At 45.5% G+C, this 20,168-nt stretch overlaps 1 protein-coding gene across 1 annotated transcript in view; it reads left to right on the top strand.

The window, feature by feature from the left end:
- The first annotated feature begins 879 nt into the window (after positions 1 to 879).
- Positions 880 to 20,168, top strand: part of C12H19orf12 (chromosome 12 C19orf12 homolog) — a 172,598-nt gene continuing 153,309 nt past the window's right edge. Inside the window, exon 1 of the mRNA XM_069216747.1 lies at positions 880 to 1,102. The gene's annotated coding sequence lies outside the window, so the exon portion shown is untranslated. The remainder of the gene's footprint in view (positions 1,103 to 20,168) is intronic.

Raw genomic sequence — 20,168 nt, 5'->3', positions numbered from 1 at the left:
CAATTGAAGCAGTAACGCGAGCCAACAAACAAACTTCTAACCGGAGGCAGAAAAAGGCACTTATCTGACTCGCAGCAGTGAAGAAAGAGGAAGTGTGACGCATTTCGGGATATTTATACCAACATGAAGGAGTGCACCTCATTGGATACTCGTTACCATGGCGGCGGGCTCATGGAACTTGTAGTTTTTTGTTCATGTTTTGTTTGACTTTGAACTTGCTGTTTAATAAAAAGTGAAGAAAGATCTGCATAATCCTCGCCTCCGGTCCTGTGATAGAATCCGAAGCCTCCGGTCCTGACATAGAATTACCAGTAAGTAACCCGACCATTACTCCAAGTCTAGATCTTCCTAACCACAATCCTAGAGTCCCACCCTCTTCTTCCTGTACTTTTTCTCACGTTTGACCGAGAATGGGAAGAGCCTGCTAAACGTCAGGGACTGGCCATACCATGTATCCTATTTGCTCCCTGGTCGTGGTGGTGCATTCCAAATAAAGTTATGCGTATTGGTGGACTCGTTGTGCTGTCTTCATTTAACTTGATTTTAATTAGCAGCGAAAGACGTCGTTATGCGTGAGAGTGAAGGTCGTGTTATAAGGTCGGCGCCGACGAAGACAGGTAAAATGATCTTATGTCTGTTACGTATTCCAGCCGCTTTCACAGGCGCTTCAGCAACAGGTCTGCACATAATCACAAAGCACAAAAGCAACAATCAAGATCACATCAATGGAGAACACGTTGCACTCTGCAAGCATAGACGGTCACGAGACGATGAGTGGTTGCTAGGGACGCCAGGGTAAACTCTCCAATCGAATTTTAGGAGACGCTGCCAATCAAGTTCACCGAACAGCTGTACTAGCTTTGTACTTCCGGGTAGAACTGTTTGGCAGGAAGACTGGCCCACGATGGCTTATTTTATACGCATCCTCGCTAATTGCTGACGGATCCCTATTGTTCCCGCCCCGTAGCTGTCGTCAGCCTCTCCCGGCCCCGCCCCCTCCTCTAAATGTTCATGCTGGTGTGCGTTTTGGAGTAGGGCATGTGATGCCGGCAGAAGAGGAGAGTGGGAACCAGAATTGGAAGGGATAGTCCTGCGGTGACAAGTAAGAGCAGGGGTGAACGCAATTGATTGGCCGATAGGAGAGAGTAACATGAGGTGGGGGCTCCGAGAGAAAATCTGGAATTGGAGCGAAGGAGACGTAGTCGGGGCGGGTGAGAGGGAAACGTCGAAGGGGAGATTGAAAGAGGCAGGTGTGTTGGATAGGCACTGGGAGAGGCAGATGCAAACCGCCTTAAGGTGTACGAACACACGTGACCTTGCTTTGAAGGAGGGTGGTACTGAAAAAGAATCAAAACAAGGGCACTGGGGGTGTTCGACCGGTTTCTTAATCGGAGCCCTTCCCGTTTCTTTTCTCCCTGAACTCTCCTGTTTCTCAGGTTCGTACGTGGGTAGTTTATCCAGTTTCGGTTTAATTGCATTCTGGTATTTGTAGTTCCGTTTAACTGGTTTTCAAACTAGGACTACAAGTCACAAACTTCGAAGGAAATTAATGGACTGCATATCCTGTGATTTATGGTCCCGTCAGAATGTTTGTTTTATGACACTGTAAGAATGAATTATGACCCTGTCATCGGGATTTGTGACTGGTCACTGTGATTTATGACACAGAGTATTGAAAATACATGTTAATAGAACTGCGGTCAAGAATTCCAACGGAAGAACACAAGCACTCGACTGGTATAACATTAATAAATGTATATGTGGGATGTGTACAGGTTGGAGTGGGCCAAGTGCAGGGGTTACACTCATTCCAACCGTCGATGATGCTGCTTTTGCTCAATAAAATACCAAAATGCTTTACTGACATGAATGACATTTCTTGCAAAAAATGCCAAATTACAGCTTTAGGCTATGCACAATAATCATACATTAAACATTTTAAGTGCCAATATTGGCGGTTTCTGTGAAGTGACTTTTTTTTGTATCTGTGTTCTCCTTTTCTGGTGGCACACACATCTTGGCTTCCCTTTCTGTTGTTCTTTGAATGTCCCAATAAAAGAATGATCCATAGTGTGTTTTTGTTGTTGTTTTTTTCCCCCTTTTTTTTCATGACTCGTGCTGATGTTAAATTCTAGTTTGCTCCGAGTCGGCAATTCAGTTACCCTTAGCAGTCTTTATGTAGTGAAAATGTGTCAAATTCTTGTGTTTCAGTTCATAGAAGGATATTTTACAAATGTTAAATCTTGAGTAGGTTAATCTAGTATCATAGTTAATTGGACTGGCCCCTCTGTGTTTCCTTTGTGGAGTTATGTTGATTACTTGGTGGCGTTCTTTAGCTGGATCCAGCGTGCCTGGTAGTGCAGGGCATTTGTTTATCCTTATTAATCTGGCATCCGATTTTTATGTTGCCATTCTAGACTTTTCAGTAGCACAGAAAATACTACCCAGTTCTGCTCTGCCCTCATAATGTGACCAGTCACTGTGTACATAATAGATATGTACAGAACAGCAGATTTACAGTATTCTCTGGTGATTTGTGTTATAGTCTGTTTACTCCATGCTTAATGTTGGTCCTAAAACTTCACTTTTGTAAGGTAGGATAGGAGAAATCCTTATTTTAGAATACTAGAGATTATCATATTCTACTTAACTTTTTATGGAAAGGAGGGATTTTTAACGTTTCTTGTTAGTTTATACCCCGTCCAAATTTATGATGCTCTTTAGAGTGTTGGTCTTCTGCACTAAAAACAGAGAATTAGTAATTACTGTTTTTTTTCCCTGAGGCTAATGTTTTGGTCAGTTTTAATTTTATCTCTACACTTTTGCCTATCTGGACGTTTAGGGAGAGCAGCAGTCCTTGTTTGTTTTATGCTAGGTTGACTGTACTCAGCAGACACTTCACTTCTTAGACGTTTTTGCAGTTTTATATAGTGTGATCCCGATACAAAGGTATTACAGCGCTTTCCATGAGCACTGGGTACATTCTACAAAAACACATTCAGTTTTGGTAGCAAAAAGAGATTAAGTGATTTGCCCAGAATCACAGGAGCCAGTTTAGAGACTCGATCCATGTTCCCCAGCTCCAAAGTTGGCAGCTTTGGCCCTTAAACTACATCCTCTCCCCTAGGGTTCTTTGTCTGGGGCGTGTCGGGCAGTCTGGGAATAAATAACTTTTTTTTAATTTGAAATAGCTCTTGATAGTACAGGTTCTGCCACCTCGTAGCCCTTCAAAGCAGGTGCCATTCTTAACAAAATCGATATAATTCATTTGCACTGACCTTGCAGAGATTAGGAAATTAAAAAAGATATGTCGGGGTTGTAATCTGTGACGTTCTCATTCTGTCACGACCTCTTCAGTGGGTGCATTAACCAACTGATTTGAGTAGAGCTTAACACAAGGCGATAGCACATGTTCCTGACAACCTCCAGAAGGTCACCAACCAAGCACATAGGTTAGTTCTAGGCAAGAAGATAAAGGTGTTGTTTTCAAAATGGTGGAAAAGGAGTCGTGCCTCCAGACCCAAGCATGTGATGGCCTCAAGCTTGATAACAAAAAACATCTAACCTTTGAATGTAAATTGGGCCTCTTCAAATACAGTTCAGTTAGTAGAGGCTGCCATTTTCCTAACCCTGTATCGCAAAGAAGTGAACCCAGGGGTGCCACAGTGAGTTGAGCAGAGTATCATAGGACACAAAAGTGGAGCAAACTCCATCACTTCCTCCTCTCTGAATTCACTGGTGTCATGCCTTTGATGATAGTCCCCTCACAACTGCTGCAACCTTGCAGATGTCACTGCTGGAAGCGCTGTCTTAAACAGCGCTCAAATAGGACTGCTTCCTTTTTGAAGAGGAATCTCCTCGAATACCCCCACAGTCGTTGTCACAAGCACAGAGTGCTTTCCCATCACCCTCTGGACTCCTGCGTTTAATATCACAGCCAGTCTGTAGGAATGAGGCAAAAACACTCCCAAGATGGCAGCCACATTGTGTCCTCTCTCCTGCAGCGACAGGTTTGGAAGGATTACTGTGGCACCTTGCATACATCTACTGCACTCCAAACCAAAACACATAGGTAAAAGACACTGTGATTTACAATAACCAATAGCTCTAACTCTTACAAAGGCAAGATCTATGGCATTGCAAATGCTTGTTTAATGAATATAACATGACATCTCCCGTGATCCCTGCATCTCTTTGCCCATCCCTGTACCTCAGTTTTTTTTTTTTTTTTTTTTTTAATTGTACCTCATTCTCTTAATCCCTGCTACCTCCACTCTGGTGTCTGCAACTATCTCACAATATCTGCTCTTTTTTGCATACTAGCTTTGATTCTTTTGATTTCTGTCTCTCTCCCTTCTTCTAGCTTCACATTTTACTCTTGATCAATGCAGTCATCTCTCTTCTGATTCATTTGTCACTCTTCTAATACTTGCATCTCCCTCTGCTGATCTTTATGCCTCAGTGCTCATTCCTGAAGACCCTCGTCTGAGGTGTGAAGTTTTTCTGGTTTCTGAAACTGATTTTCTTAATTCCTTACAATATGCCCTTCCTTGATATATGCAGCTTTCAGTGAACCCTTCAAAGTCCGATTGGGCTCTACAGCTGCTTCTGGCACTCTTCCTCTCCCTTTTTTCTTTTCACCCTTTTCTATTTTCTCAGAACGTTACCTCTATTTTGGCGCACATTGTTTTTGCTTTTGGGAACCCACCTTTTCTCTTCACCAAGTCATGCAGAATGTATTTCTGAAGCACCTTGAACCTTGGGATATCCAGCTTCTAGCACATCTCGAGGCACACCAAATGCAACAGGATACAGATAGTCAAAACATCTTCTGAAAGCTCTACAGATAGATCACTTTTCGTAAATCAAATGGAAGATTATTTCACTGTTTTACTCCTATAGCACTTTCCTTTTAAACTTAAGAGACCAGCCACTCTCTAACCTGCGGTCACATACTTCATGGTAGAGTACTTGGCTCGCAATTGGACTCTGACTAATGGAGTAAAAATAGACAGGGTCATGTCCACCACCCTCCCTTTATCCACCTGCAAAACTGCGAGATGTCCACCAGACCAGTGGTCACCTCTATACATTGGCGCAAACTGCTGTCCTGGCAGTTCCTGTCATTGTTCGAATAATTTGACTGACTGCACTGTCAGACGTCACAGATGCCCAACAAACTCTTACAAAGTTCTTATTTTTTCAAACTCCCCAAGCAATAGTTTGTTTTTGAAAAAGAAATCTAATGGCCCAAACGATATAGGAGTTTTCTCCTATGGTGTGAGGGTCATTATTTTGTGTTCTGTCCATTAACACCAGGTTTTACTTGACTGGGCTGGAGAGGAAAAAAAAATGAAACCTTTTTGTAAATTTAGACCTCAGGGGGGCGGCGGGTTGTTTTTAGGGTTGTGTGGGGGGTTTTAGGGCTCAAGGCTGGGGAGTGTTGGGGAGTGTTTGGAATTTAGGACTCGAGGGGGTTGGGGTAGTATTGTGGATTTAGGCTTCAGGTCGGGACCAACACAGTAGTTTTAAGGGCAGGGGTGGGGTGGATGGTAGGGGTGTTGATTTAGGGCTCATGGCAGTGGGGTAGGGTAGTTTTGGGAGGGGGATTGTTTTTAGGGGTATGTGGGCGGTTTTAGGGTTGGGGGTCAGGGTATGCTTAAGAGCAGGGGGCTGGGGTCAGGGTAGTTTTGTGGATTTAGGCCTCAGGGCGGGTGAGTCGGTGTAGATTTAAGGGCAGGCGGGTTGGGGTAGTTTTAAAGCCAGGGGGTGCATTGCAGGGCAGGGGTGTCTGGTGCTAGAGCGCAGGGCAGGGGGAATTTACCATGCATATTTCTTTACCACATATGCTTGCGTGTTAAAGGCATGATTTGTAAAGAAGCAGGCGTGGTTCCAACCTTGTTGGTCAGGCATTCATGGTTGTGTCATACAACAGTACGTTTCACACTGTCTGCATAAACCTAGTGGTCTTCCCAAGTCAAAATCTGATGGGCAGATCTAAAGTATGGTGTTGAGGTTTGCCATTGCCACAGGGTAACCTCTTCTCCTAGCTCTTGATCAGACCCATCGTCTCCTCCCTCAACTCCAGAGGCATCAAGTTCCATAATTTACTTACGTGAGCCCTCAATGATCAACCAACCACCTTATTTAGACAACCTGATTTTGGGAGTTAAGAGATGCCTTTTCACAAAGCTAACCGTACATCTGCTTAATTCCTTATTCTCTGCAATTTGTTTCAGAACGTAACACAAAGTACTTAGAATTCAGGCTTGTCAACCACACATATCCCACAATGTTTTAAACTGTATTTCCAACCTGATCACTCTTATAATCTGGGCTCGAACTCTTGGCTACTTCCAGCTTTTTGCAACCATTTTGAATAAAAGGGAAGAAGGCAGACAACTTATTTTTCCATGTTCTACTTAGGTTGCTGTTGTTAGCATACCATTTGTCAAAAGTGGTGACATTGTGCCTTGTTATATACTCTTTTAGACATATCTGAACTTCAGACCAAGCATATTGTATCCACTGTGGCAAACATTTCTCATTCAGTGACTTTGGAGATCTGTTAGTCATCTGAACTGAGCAGAATTGTTGTTGTTGCCTTTGCGTCATTATGGTGGTCAGATACATGTTTAATAAAACCCAGCTATTACTTCATGCTTTACTTCCTACAGTATTCTTCAATATAAGACTGTCATTACGAGGGGCCTATTGATTGCTACTGGCCCAATAACACATGAGTAACTGTGCCTTTTAGAATTATTACGTCTACAGAAACGCAGTTAACCTGTCATTCCCTCAGAGCTTTTGGCAGTTCAAAAAAAGAAACTAGGTATAAAATCTGGAGTAAACTGGGTGGCAGTGTGGGCAATCCCTAGGTGATTTCGACCTAGAATTAGATGTACTCGGTAATTCCAGATTTCCCAGTAAATCGTCAGGATTCCACTTGGAGTACCCTGTAATCGACATTGCTGGAGTTAACAGGCTGCAGTAACCTCAACTCATGTGATGCAGTGTTACCTGGTATGACTCTAGCACACTTGTAATGAGGCCCTACATGTCCAGAAGTCACAGTTAGCAGAAGTCTTAGAATCTTGTTTGTGATAAAGTAGCCTCTTTCTAGCATGATTACCCCCATTTTTGGCCTGTTTGTCAGTGTGTTTTTACTGTCTCACTGGGATTCTGCTAGCCAGGACCCTAGTGCTCATAGTTTGAGGCCTATATGTGTTGTCAGTATGCTTGACTGTGTCACTGGAGTTCTGCAAACCAGAACTCCAGTGCTTATGTGCACTCTCTCTGTGTACCAAATTTGTCACTATAGTTTAGTGACTTAATATACCGATTCCAATTGGCGCATTTGTCCCCCCCCACTTATAAGTCCCTGGTATATGGAACCGAGGGCATTGGGGTTCCAGGAGATCCTTATGGTCTGCAGCATTTCTTTTGCCACCCATAAGGAGCTCATACAAACCTTTCTTCAGGACTGCCACTGCAGTGTGAGTGAAATAGTGCTCACACTATTCCACAGCCATTTTTTCACTGCACCAGGTAACTTATAAGTCACCTATATGTCTAACCTTCATTTACTGAAGGCTAGGTGCAAAGTTACTGTGTGTGAGGGCCCCCTTGCACTTGCAAAGGTGCCCCAACATTGTCCAGGGCCAATTCCCCGGACTTCGTGAGTGCCATTATAAGCTTGCACTACATATATGTCAATACATATATGTAGCTTTACAATGGTAACTCTGAATATGGCCATGTAAGGCGTCTAAGGTTGTGGAACTGAACCCCCAATCCAAACCTGGTATGGAGGGGGGCAATTCCATGCACCCTGGGGGCTCCACCATAGACCCCCAGTACTGCCAAACCAGCTCTCTGAGTTTTCCACTGCAGCCCTAGCTGCTGCCACCTCCCAGACAGGTTTCTGCCCTCCTGGGGATTGAGCAGCTCAATACCAGGAAGGCAGAACAATGCATTTCCTTTAGGAGAGAGGTGTTACACCCTCTCCCATTGGAAATAGGTACTAAAGGCATGGGAGGGGTATCCTCTCAGAGCCTCTGGAAATCCTTGCATAATCCAGTCTACACTGGTTCAGGGAAACCCAGTCCTTGCTCTGGTGTGAAGCTGGACAAAGGAAAGGGGAGTGTCCACTCCCCTGCCCATCACCTCCCCAGCGGTGGTGCCCAGAGCTCCTCCAGAGTGTCCCTGGTGTTAGCCATCTTGGATTCCAAGGCGTGGGGACCCTCTGGGAGCATCTGAGTGGCCAGTGCCAGCAGGTGACGTCAGAAACCCCTCCTGGTAGGTGCATACCTGGGTAGGTAGCCAATCCTCCCTCTGAGGGCTATTTAGGGTCTCTCCCCTGGGTGTTTTCTCAGATTCGGTTTGCAGGACTCCTCTGCTTCAGCTTCTGACCATCAGATCAACCGCAGACTGCTCCAGGAACCACTGTAACTGCAACATAGTATCCAGGAAGGCTACTGTGACCTGCATCTTCAGCTCCAGCCAGCAACTGCAACAGTTTCTAGGTTGTGCACGCTCTGAGGACTGCCTGTCTTCACCATGCACCAGAAGAACTGAAGGAATCTCCTGTGGAGTGACTGAGTCACTTCCCTGCTCCTGCAGGTACCGTTCTGTGACAACTACTAGTACTCTGGGATTCCTATCCTGTCAAGGAGCGTGATCCCTGGAACACAGGTGGTGGGCCAAAGTGATCCTGACTTTCCAAAGGCCCAGCTGTCCAAATTTGGTGGAGGTAAGGGCTTGCCTCCCCGTGCCAGACAGTACCCCTGTGCATCGCGTCTTCTGCAGCTCCTTGGGCTTCTGTGCACTTCTTCCAAAAGCTCTTTGTACACAGCGGAGCCCAGGTCCCCGACACTCTATCCTGTGAACGCACAGCTCCCTGAGCTGTTCTCCGGCGGCGTGGGATCCTTCTGTGTAGTGCTGCGACGACCACACTTGGCAACTCCTTTGTCCCAAAGTCCAGGGACTCGAGAGAACCCTCAGAAGACCAGGCAGCACCCACTGGAGTCCTTGGACATAGGGACAAAGGAGTTGCAAAGTGTGGTCGTCACAGCACTACACAGAACAGCTCAGGGAGCTTTGCGTTCACAGGATAGAGTGTTGGGGACCTGGGCTACGCTGGGCTCAGCACTTTAGAGAACCCTCAGAAGACCAGACAGAACCCACTGAAGTGCCGAGAGCCCCCTCTGTCTCCTCAGTCCGAGTTGAGACCCCCATGTTGCTCTTAGGCCCAGGCAGCTCCTCTTTGACACAAAATACCTTCTTTTGTGAACTAAGGCTTGTTGGTGGAATCCAGTGATGCAAACAGCCTGCATCCAATGACTCGACGTGGGACACCTCTTGCACCAAGCTGGAACCCACAGCTATCTTCTTTGGTGCATTTCTGTACTTTTCTTCCAACCGGAGAATCCACTTTTGCACCATCTTCCAGATGGGCAGGGGCTCTTGTTCTTCTTGGACTCTTCATCGATTTCTGGACTTGGGCTCCTCTCTCCACCGGTCTTCAGGTCCAGGAACCCATTGTTGGTTTCTTGCAGTTTTGCTTGGTTCTCGCATAATCCTTCAATCCGACTTTGAGTGTGTTCTGAGGAAACCTGCTGTACTTTACTCCTGTTTTCCTGGGCTCTGGGGTGGGGTATTTTACTTACCTTTGGTGTTTTCTTACACTCCAAGCGCCCCTCTACACACTACACTTGCCTAGGGGGCAATTCTACTTTCGCATTCCATTATTTTAGTGTATGGTTTGTGTTGCCCCTAGGCCCATTGCAATCTATTGTGTTTTTCACTGTTTGCACTATTCTATACCTGATTTTGGTTACTCATTTATATATTGTGTATAATACTTACCTCCAGAAGGAATATTGCCTCTAAGATATTTTTGGCCTTGTGTCACTTAAATAAAGTACCTTTTATTTTTGGTAACACTGAGTATTGTCTTTTATTGTGTATAAGTACAGTGTGACTTTAGTGGTATTGCAAGAGCTTTGCATGTGTCCTAGTTCAACCTTGGCTGCTCTGCTACAGCTACCCCTAGACAGCCTAATCTGCTAGACACTGCCTACATTTCACTAATAAGGGATAACTGGACCTGGTAAAGGGTTTAAGTACCTTAGGGACCCACTACAAACCAGGCCAGCCTCCTACACTGGTTAAGCGGATATTCAAATTTTTTTCATTTTAAGGAGTGATGAATGGTGCGAAAAAAATTGTAAAGCTATGTTAGCATTGATGGGATTTAGTTTTTTCAATAGCGGGTGTGCACGCCGGTGGATTATTGCAGACTGATCTACTCTGCATATTGCCTCATGTGCCTGAGTGCACCTCCTGATTCGCACTGCGACCTCCCTCATGGCCCACTCAGTGGCACTATCCTTCACTGGCTTGGTGCCTACACTCCCCTACCCACCTCAGCTATCCATCAGACAGGGAAGATGGGGCTCAGCAACCCCAAACAAAAGAAGCTGGCCTTTGACCTAGTCAAGGGACCAAGACATCAACACTCCCTCTCTGACACAGAGGAATCTCCCCACACTAACTCTGCCAACATATCTCCTGATGGCACTTCCGCCATAATGGCCAAGCTGCATGTTCGGCTCCTGGCAACTGACACTCACTTTGACTCCCTTAGCAGCCATCTAGATCATGTGGGGGAACACCTACTTTACTACTCACCTAGATGGGGCAGAACGTAGAATCTCTGAAATGAAAGATGACGCTTTCAACATCACGAAACGCCTGGTAAAGGTAGAATGTCTGCTTAAAACCGCAATGGCGAAATACAAAGATCTCGAAGCAAGATCTAGGCACAATAATCTTAGATTCATGAGTGTGGCCAACATGGGACACCAGGACATCTTTGTGGAGAAACTACTTACCAAGCTCTTCAGCCAACAAGATTTCACTGACACTTCTGTGGTGGTAAGAGCACACAGGTTTCTGCCCCTCTGATAATAGCGCATCTTCTCAACTACAGGGACACAGCTCTTCACTTGGCCTGGGAGCAGGGCATCCTTCAATAACAGGGCTCAACACTGTCCCCGTTTCTGGAATTTACACTTGCTGTACAGCAGGCCAAACTCAAATTCTCCGATGTCAAAAGCACCCTTCGAAAGCAAGGTCTCAGGTACAATATGCTGTACCTAAAGCACTTCTGCGTAGAGGTTAATGGTCAACAACAGATATTGAGCAACCCTGCGGAAGTAGCCCAGTTCTGAAAAGAGGGTAGTGGTTCCTCACGACTCATTACCTCAGATCCCTCACTCACTGCCTCTGCAACCCTGCGTGACCCACCAGACTAAGATGGCCTACACTATGGCACCATGCTCCATTGCTGCTTGGAATGCTACACAACTGTAGCTGTTAACTCTGTTGTGCACTTCATCTATTCATATTCACCTGCTGTATCTGAACAATGACTACAAACCATCACCAGTAACGATCACTTGTTTAAAGTGGGCATCACCCCCCCAACCGAGGTGTACACTGTAATGTTTAATTTCTTGTGTGTGTGTATGTATATATGTATATGTTCGACTGGGATTCACCAGTTCTTGGCATAACTGGTGTGGGAGGGGGGAAGGGTCGTGTTGTGTGGTGTGTGGTTTTTTTTTTTTTTTCTTCCTCTTCCTTTCCCCTATGCTTTCCTGTTATACACTACTTCCCAATAGTACACAGTTTTGCCACATACCTGACATTATTTTCCCACCACAATATGCAGGCCACCACCCTAAGGGCACCCAGGGTTTAGACCTGACGTGCACAACCTGGAAAGTCAGACACTTGAATAACCCTAGGAAGGGGAAACCGGTTATCCTATCTAAACAGGCATGGCATAAAACTGTTATTCCTTCAGGAAACCCATGTCTGCCCTCAAGACAATTGCATGTTTGCTTCCACTTGGGGCTCAAAATTACTTTTTTCTTATAATAGCTCTTATTCTCGAGGGGTATGTATCCTGATCCATAAAACTCTTCGATCCACATATCACGAGCATGTTGCCGACAGCGATGGTAGATATTTACTTGTTTCCGGTACCTTAACTGGCAAGGCGGTGTGGCACGTAAACGTTTATGTGCCTAATACTGATTCCCCTGAATTCTACCAAACCCTCTCCCCCTGATAGGATGCCTACAGGCAGACCTTATTCCGATGGAGGACAATTTTAATATAGTTCGTCACCCATCCATGGACCCCACCTCTATTACAAAACCTCGCTCCCTGCGCACATTCCAAGACATTGACACTTGCCAACTTTCTGATGCCTGGCGCACCTGACATCCTCATGCCAAGGGTTACATGTTCTACTCTGGCCCATATGCTAGTTGGGCCCGTATAGATTACTGGTTCATATCTTAGCCAGAGAAGGATGCCCATCAGATGTGGCACATATGCCCGCACTCTTTTGGACCACAGCCCTGTTGTGACCACGCTGAACATCCTGCACCCAGAATGTGCGCCCTGACAATGGCACTTCCAAGAAAATGCACTCTATGATGCTGTATTTAAATCCAAATTCCTAACGCCATAAATGAATATTCTGGATCCGTCACCAAAAATGCTACGTTGTGGGAGGCCTTCAAGACCTATATATGGGGTGTCTGCATATCTAAGCATGCAGGGGTCCTGAGGAGCATCTGCAGTGACCTGACCCGAGTGGAGAGGGAACTATGGACCATTGATTCCACCACTATAGATGGTGCACAGACCACCCAATTGCAAAGGCATGCAATTCTGCTGCAGGAATTTCAAGACCTGACTGACAGTGAACTGGCCTAGCTATGTAAATATGCTTCTGCTCAGTGCTATGGGGAGGAAGAAAGACCAGGCTGCAACCTAGTGCTGCTCTTAAGCCCTAACTACTAGAACACCCATATAACGAGTCTTTTTACAGACAGGGGCACCGACTGCCATAGGTAGCACCAGTAAAGCCAAACTAACCCTAACTTATTACCAGCAACTATACACTACACGGTCGATGGGTGACTCTGAGGCAGTTGGCAGGTACCTAACCGAGGTAGCAATGCTATAGCTAACGGATGGACAGCAACAATTTTTGGCATCCCCCCTCACACACAAGGAAATTGCGCAGGCAATTGACGCCTTGCGAGGGACCAATGTCCCCGGCCTGGGTGGCCTTATATAGGCATTCAAACATGTTTTAGTCCCACGCCTTTTAGAGGTAAATGCTGAGGCTCTTGAAGATAGCATTCTCCCCCCTACCCTGCTGTCATCACTCTTCTCCTTAAACCTGGCAAGCCAGCCCACATGTGCTCCTCTTTCAGGCAGAGTCCTTTCTCAATTACAACAATAAAATATTGGCTAAAGTCTTTGCGACATGTCTTCCCCTGCAAATAATCTGCCCCCTTCAAATGTGTTTTGTGCAGTATCGCTCCACTGCTATTAACCTCAATACTATATTTGCAGTCCTAAATCAAATCTCTCTGAATCACCCAGCTGCGGTCGCCCTCCTTGATGCTGAAAAAGCATTTGATTACTTGGAATGGCCATTCCAGATGGCGACCTTGACTTAATTGGGAATGCAGCATCACAAAACAAAATAAAATTATGGATGGAGTGCTGAAACTTTTCAAACTCTCATCTCCGGTCACAGATCTGGGTTAAATCCATTGTTATTTTTGCTCGCCACATCACCCCAGTTTGCACTCAGCCATATAAAAATCAGTCTTGACCCTGTTCCTCATGGGAACAGTCCAGCCCGAACTGCCAGGCCAGGTCCTCCGTGGACAGGAAACAAGCATCCTGGGACCGGTTTCTGGGTATCACCCTTCATGAGCCAGGCTAGCTTGAATCCAGTGGCGCAGCGAGCAAGGGACCCGTGTCTGGGCATATACCCTAGCCACTTAGGGAGCACAAAGCAACATCACAAAACAAAATGATGGACGGACGGAGTGTTTGAAACTTTTCAAATACTCACCCCCGTTCACAGATCTGTGTTTAATCCATTGTTATTTTGCTCGCCACGTCCCCCCAGTTTGGACTCTGCCACATGCAAATCAGTCTTGACCCTGTGCCCCAAGGCTTTTGTGACCTTATTATGCTTTGATAAGCTGGGTCTACGGTCCAACAGAGTGAATGACCAACTCACCAATGCCTTTCCTGTAGCCAGAGGTACTCGACGGGGGTGCCCCCTTCCCCCTTTTCTTTTTATCATTGCCCTAGACTCAAACCATGCCCGACATTTCCAGGAAAGGCATATGCACAGAGGGTACGATTTAGCAAAAGACCACTCCTGGCATCCATGTATGCAAATGACATCTTACTATTCATATGAGACCTCCCTCCCACCATAGCCCCTCTCCCAAATCATCTGAGATATAATATGATACAGGCCTCTCTCCGGTCTCTTTATAAATTAGAGTAAATCTGAGCTATTCCCACTCACAGACCCCACTGTCCAATGTGATCTGGAATACCCTCTTCACTGTTGTGTGGCCCTTCCTCCCAAGTATCTCAGTATTATCCTGCATAGACAGAAAGAGGAGGTGATCTGCCGAAATTATAACCCTGCAGTCTATGAACTCGCTACTCAGATAGACAGATGGATCAAATTGCCTCTGTCCATTGCAGCACGTAATGCTATCAGATGATAGTGCTCCCCGCTTCCTAGATTTGTTCTGAAACATCCCAATTGCATTAACCAACTTCTTATTCTGCTCATATGGGCGAACTGATGTCACAGAATTAAATGGGGGGACACTGACCCTCCCGTATGAAGGGGGCGGTTTTGGTGTACCACATCTTCAACTGTATTACTTGGTGGTGCAATGCCACTTTCCTACTACTGATACCACCAGGACCCTAGACTCCCCTATCTGAAAGCAGAGCTGGGCCGGACGGAACAGCTCCTACTGTCCTCAGTTCTACCTCCGGGACTACAGCGTGAATCCTCAGATAAACACACACTCTCTACGACCTACTGGGCATGGTCCAGACTCTGGGGATACCTGGGTACTGATTTTCTATACTCCCCAGGCGTTGTCCTCATAAGTAACCCATGGCTACCATTGACCCAGGAGGTACTCGTACAGAGCACGCTATTGGCTCACCAGCTGTGCACCATAGGAGACCTCTTCACCAACAGCAAGATAAACATGAACACTGCATTTAAGGCTGCAAGAACTGCTTCCTACATGGACAAATTTGTCTGCCCTTGCCTTAACAGCTCCCTGCATGAAAAACTGCCTGTATGTCATGAGGAACTGGCTAAATTTCCTCCCCTGACTTTAGTGATATCGACCACTGAGAGTACCAGTTTCCCTCCTTTACGAATCTTGCATAACACTAAGGCCAATACGTGCACTCCAATCGCTAACAGCGTGGGAACGCGATTTGGAATACCCCATACCAGACAAAACCTGGCATTACTGCTGCACACAAACCTGGTATCCATTAACATTAGGCACAGACTACTTCACTATACATATTTACATCAGGCATTCACCAGCCCAAGGCTTTAGCACAGTTTAACCTCTCACATCCCTGTGGAAATGTGCAACTTATAATGCTGACTTTGGGCATTTAACTTGGAACTGTACTATTATCCATTCATATTGGGTGGGCTATATTTGCCTTGATTTCAACTATGATAGAACATAGTTCGATCCCGATCCATTCATTGCACTTCTAGGATATGTGAAACCACTGAGCCCAAGCTTCAGGAGATTCACTGCCATGGCACTGTTTTCAGCTAAGCGGAGCATAGCCCTCCTGTAGGGTAGCAACAGGGCACCCACCATGGATGACTGGCTGAAAGACAACACTGTGATACTACTAGTGAACTGTACGCCTCATTGCAAATACAAACATCTAGGCCTAAGTACATTTGGGCGCCCCTTCATACCTACCTCTTAACTTTGGACTCTGATGTATCTGACGACATCTAATGTAGCTGTGCATTGTCATTATGTCAGCCTCATACCTGATCATCTGATGGACTGTTATTTTAGGTCTTGCCCCTCCATTGCCACCACTGTCTGCTGGTCTGTTACCCTGATGCCCGCTCCCCGCTTAACCTCCTCTTGAATGTGTATTTTGTTTGCACCGCATGTAATCTTTATGTATCCACTGGACGTAATGTAAGCAAGTTTGTATTCATGTGATGGATTCAGCACTGCTTGTTTATTAACCAGAAATAAATAAATGCATTCTAATATATAGCTCCCAGTTTTCCATTTTTACAGATACATGCATACATACATTCAGAAAACAATGTGTTTTCTCTCTGCATTTATTTTTCAAAGTGGATAGAGAGAGAAAATTGGGCTTCTTTTAAGTGACTCTCTGTGCTGTCTTTCATGAATTTATAGACCTACGTGCCCACAGCTGAGCAAATGGACAGCATGGGAAATTAAAAAACAGAGTTACATTTCTTCAAATAATGCGATATGTTAACATGAATTTGTTGTATAATGGCAATTTTTAAGAGTGGGTGTATTGTTATGTAATATATGGCAGCTTAAGTAGCTAAAACACAATAGACGTCAAAGTAAGAGTATGCGTCTATCAATTAAATAAATATGGAAACCGAGAGCCCTATATATAATCTAGCATTTGCTTATATTATGAGATTGCATGTGGTGATAAAACATCCTTTTGTGCATACATATGCTATCTGTCCCTTCTCATTTAACTAGGAGAGTAACATTGTAGTGCCCTTTGTTTCCTACACACTTCTAGGGCTATGCTAACATTACACTAACCTGCCTACTATTTGGAGTAAAACCCTTGATTTTAAGCTCTTATTTCAAAGCTTGGTACTTTGCGAGCTTTAAAATGTACCTTTTAGTATGACATTTTAGTAGTTTTCGATCCAATTGCTGGGCAAATTCTGTCCTCACCATTTGTAGTGATATTGGTGTTTTGACCACTGGCTTTCTGTCGCACCACTTTGCATTTGACTTAGCTGTCCACCGTCACACTAGTGGTCAGCAGTTGCAGACTCCATTTTGTATTCAGCTTATCCTTAGCTTCACTGCCATGTTAAAGGTGCAAGTATTTTTCCGTTTAAAACATGTTATGCAACGTGTTTTCTATTCTGCCTGTTCTTTTTTTTTTTCTCTCACCGAAGAGCTAGGACATAACATGGAGGAGTCAAACAGTCAGCACGATAAGGATGTACTAGAATAATGTTTATGGTACAGCAGGGAATGGCTTAGGCTTGGGAGAGACACCTTGGTAAAATGGCCGGTTCCAACCTGTTTCTTTCAACCCTGACCTAAAATAGCCAGCATATTTTAATACTTCTTGCGCTGCGGGAGAGGTTTTTCCAGTAAGCCCTTTCCTCGTTTGTTTAAGATATATAAGAGACCCAGATCGACAGTGGGAGATTCCGAGACCTTAATCAGGATTTTAGACGTTGAATACCTAATATATTTCCCGTGAGGGTAGAGTTCTCTCTTTCTCATTTCAGTCGAACAGGGTCAATGACTTACTGGCAGGAGAAAGGTGAAGCACCAGACAGGCTCTACGGTGATGCATTTTTATTAATTACTTGCTGTGCATTGGGTATGAAAATATAAAAAAATATATATCATTATAAGTGTATCCTTGCATGTATATATTTGCTGTTTATAGATTGAAGATTCCTTGTACGTGGTCTTACTTCATTGTTGCACATTTTAAAAGTACACTCTTCGATTTATATAGGCCTTCCTTCACGAGCCTTGCAAAAATATATAATAAATGTCTTTTTCAGATTAAGAGGTGCATTCCAGGGATTTTTTTTCGACTCCTTTCAGAGTTTGTATTTTGGCTGAGTCAGCAGTAAAACAAAACACCATTCCACATGGCCATAATAAAAGCCTTGCTCAACTAGTTGACTGAGTGGACACACATGCACATAACTGGGCCACACCCCAAGGGGCTTCGATTTTGGCTTCACAACCCACCGGCTCCATTGCTGCGTGATTTCTTGTCCTTGCCCATCAAAATAGCTGCAGTTAGCTTTGGTGTCTTGTAAAGGGCCACTCGTGTGTCCCATTAACTCCTACAGCCCTGCAAACTTTCCACAGTGTTTAGGTGCGGTTATACACTGGTGACAACCATCTCTTGTCTGTCTTGCTTTACTTCAGTTTATTGAGAATGGATTATAGAGAAAACTAGTATCATTCTCTCCCCCACCCCCTCCTTTAATGCTGGAACCTTGAGGAAGGTGATGCACATAGAAGCAATTTGCGATTTTCAAAATGATTTTGCAACCAAAACCTATCCTTGAGTGAATAATTTAATTTATCAGTGCTCCCTCCTTAGGAAGATCTTGCTGCCACTTTTGCTATATCAGATGTCTTATCATTGTAGGTACCCCAGTTATCACAGGGCTGGACTATTAAATGCTTTAAAAATAGAGTTAGGCAGACTTGTTCTCTGATCATATCTGAAATGGCCAATGGTAGTAGGATTTGGCCTGTTTATGGGTTAAGAAAGAGTGATGTGTACTGCTAGGGAGCCAATTCACTGGCTGCTCGTTTAAGGTGGGGTTCGAGGTCACTACCCCAGCAGTTAAGTTGTTACACAATCTAGTACCTTAATTCCTCCATGACAGTTGCTCTGTATTGTCTAGTTTGAATGTTCACCGCCACCACATTGTCAGCCTTTATGAAGAGATGCATTTACACTGACAGATTATCATCTCAGTAGGTCTTTTACCTTAACCGCCAAATCTTTCCCATTTAGCTAATGGCCAAACCGTACCATATTTGCGATGCTCACTAAAAGTGAGCGAGGAACATGATGTGAACTGGATTGCTTTGTTCTCTCATTAACCCCCTCGGTGCCTTGGACGAGGTGGTCTCGTCCCTGCACACGGTTCCCGTGTGCCTGGGACCACCTCGTCCTGCACCGGGCCCACGGAGGAAGCGCTAGTGCTCCCATCTGTGGCCCCCCCCCCCAGTGATGTCTCATCAGAGGTCGCCTCAAGCGATGCGGAAGAGAAATGCTTAGCAGGAGGAGGGGGGCGGGAGAGACATTGGAAGAAAGGAAAGGCTTTCTGAGCCTATGCGATCGCTATGCGATCGGGCAGCAGAAATGCCCACTAGACACCAGGGAATTTCGTTTTAAACATTTTTTACCTGAGGGGAGCGGCCCCTTGGGCAAGGGTCGCTCCCTAGGGGGCCAAATAATTGGGGGCAGAAATGCCCACTAGACACCAGGGAATTCTTTTTTTTCTTTTATGTGCAGGGAGCCACCCCTTAGGCACTCCCTTGGGGGGCAAATTGTGCTTAGGACATTTCTGCCCCCCCCTGGGGGCAGATCGCCGATCTGCCCCGGGGGGGGGGTGGAAGAAATGCCCACTAGACACCAGGGATTTTTTCTTTTTGTGTTTTCTAATAAAGGGAGCGGCCCCTTGGGTAAGGGTCGCTCCCTAGGGGTCCATATTATTTTTAGGCCATTTCTGCCTCTGGGGGGGCAGAAACCTCTAGACACCAGAGATATAGAGATGAGAGATATATATATATATATATATATTTTTATTTTTTATTTTTTTTATTTACTTTGTTTTTAGGTATGGGGAGTGACCCCTTAGGCAAGGGTCGCTCCCCTGGGGGGGAAATTGTATTTAGGCCATTTCTGCCCCCCTTGGGGGCAGATCGGCCTATTTTTGTGAGGCCAATCTGCCCCCAAGGGGGGCAGAAACCACTAGACATCAGGGATTGGTGTGTGTGTTTTGTTTGGGGGGGAGGGACAGCCCCTTGGGCAAGGGTCGCGCCCCATGGGGACACATTACTGTTGGCCATATCTGCCCCCGTTGGGGGTAGATTGGCCTATTTTTGGAAGGCCCATCTGCCCCCAAGGGGGGCAGAAACCACTAGACATCAGGGATTGGTGTGTGTGTTTTGTTTGGGGGGGAGGGACAGCCCCTTGGGCAAGGGTCGCGCCCCATGGGGACACATTACTGTTGGCCATATCTGCCCCCGTTGGGGGTAGATTGGCCTATTTTTGGAAGGCCCATCTGCCCCCAAGGGGGGCACAAAGCTCACCAGAGAAGATTTTTTTTTTTCCTCCAAAATAAGAGGGGTTATGGCCATACCCCCAGCCCAAATAAATGGGGCCAAAGTTGTTCTGGACACCAATGGGCAGATGGGGCAATTATCCCGATCCACACCCGGGGGGGGGGGGGGGGCAGTGCT

The sequence above is a fragment of the Pleurodeles waltl genome, chromosome 12, assembly GCF_031143425.1.
Source record: "Pleurodeles waltl isolate 20211129_DDA chromosome 12, aPleWal1.hap1.20221129, whole genome shotgun sequence".
Lineage (NCBI taxonomy): Eukaryota > Metazoa > Chordata > Amphibia > Caudata > Salamandridae > Pleurodeles > Pleurodeles waltl.
The sequence above is the reverse complement of the archived record's forward strand: the minus strand, read 5'-3'. Positions and strand labels throughout refer to the sequence as shown.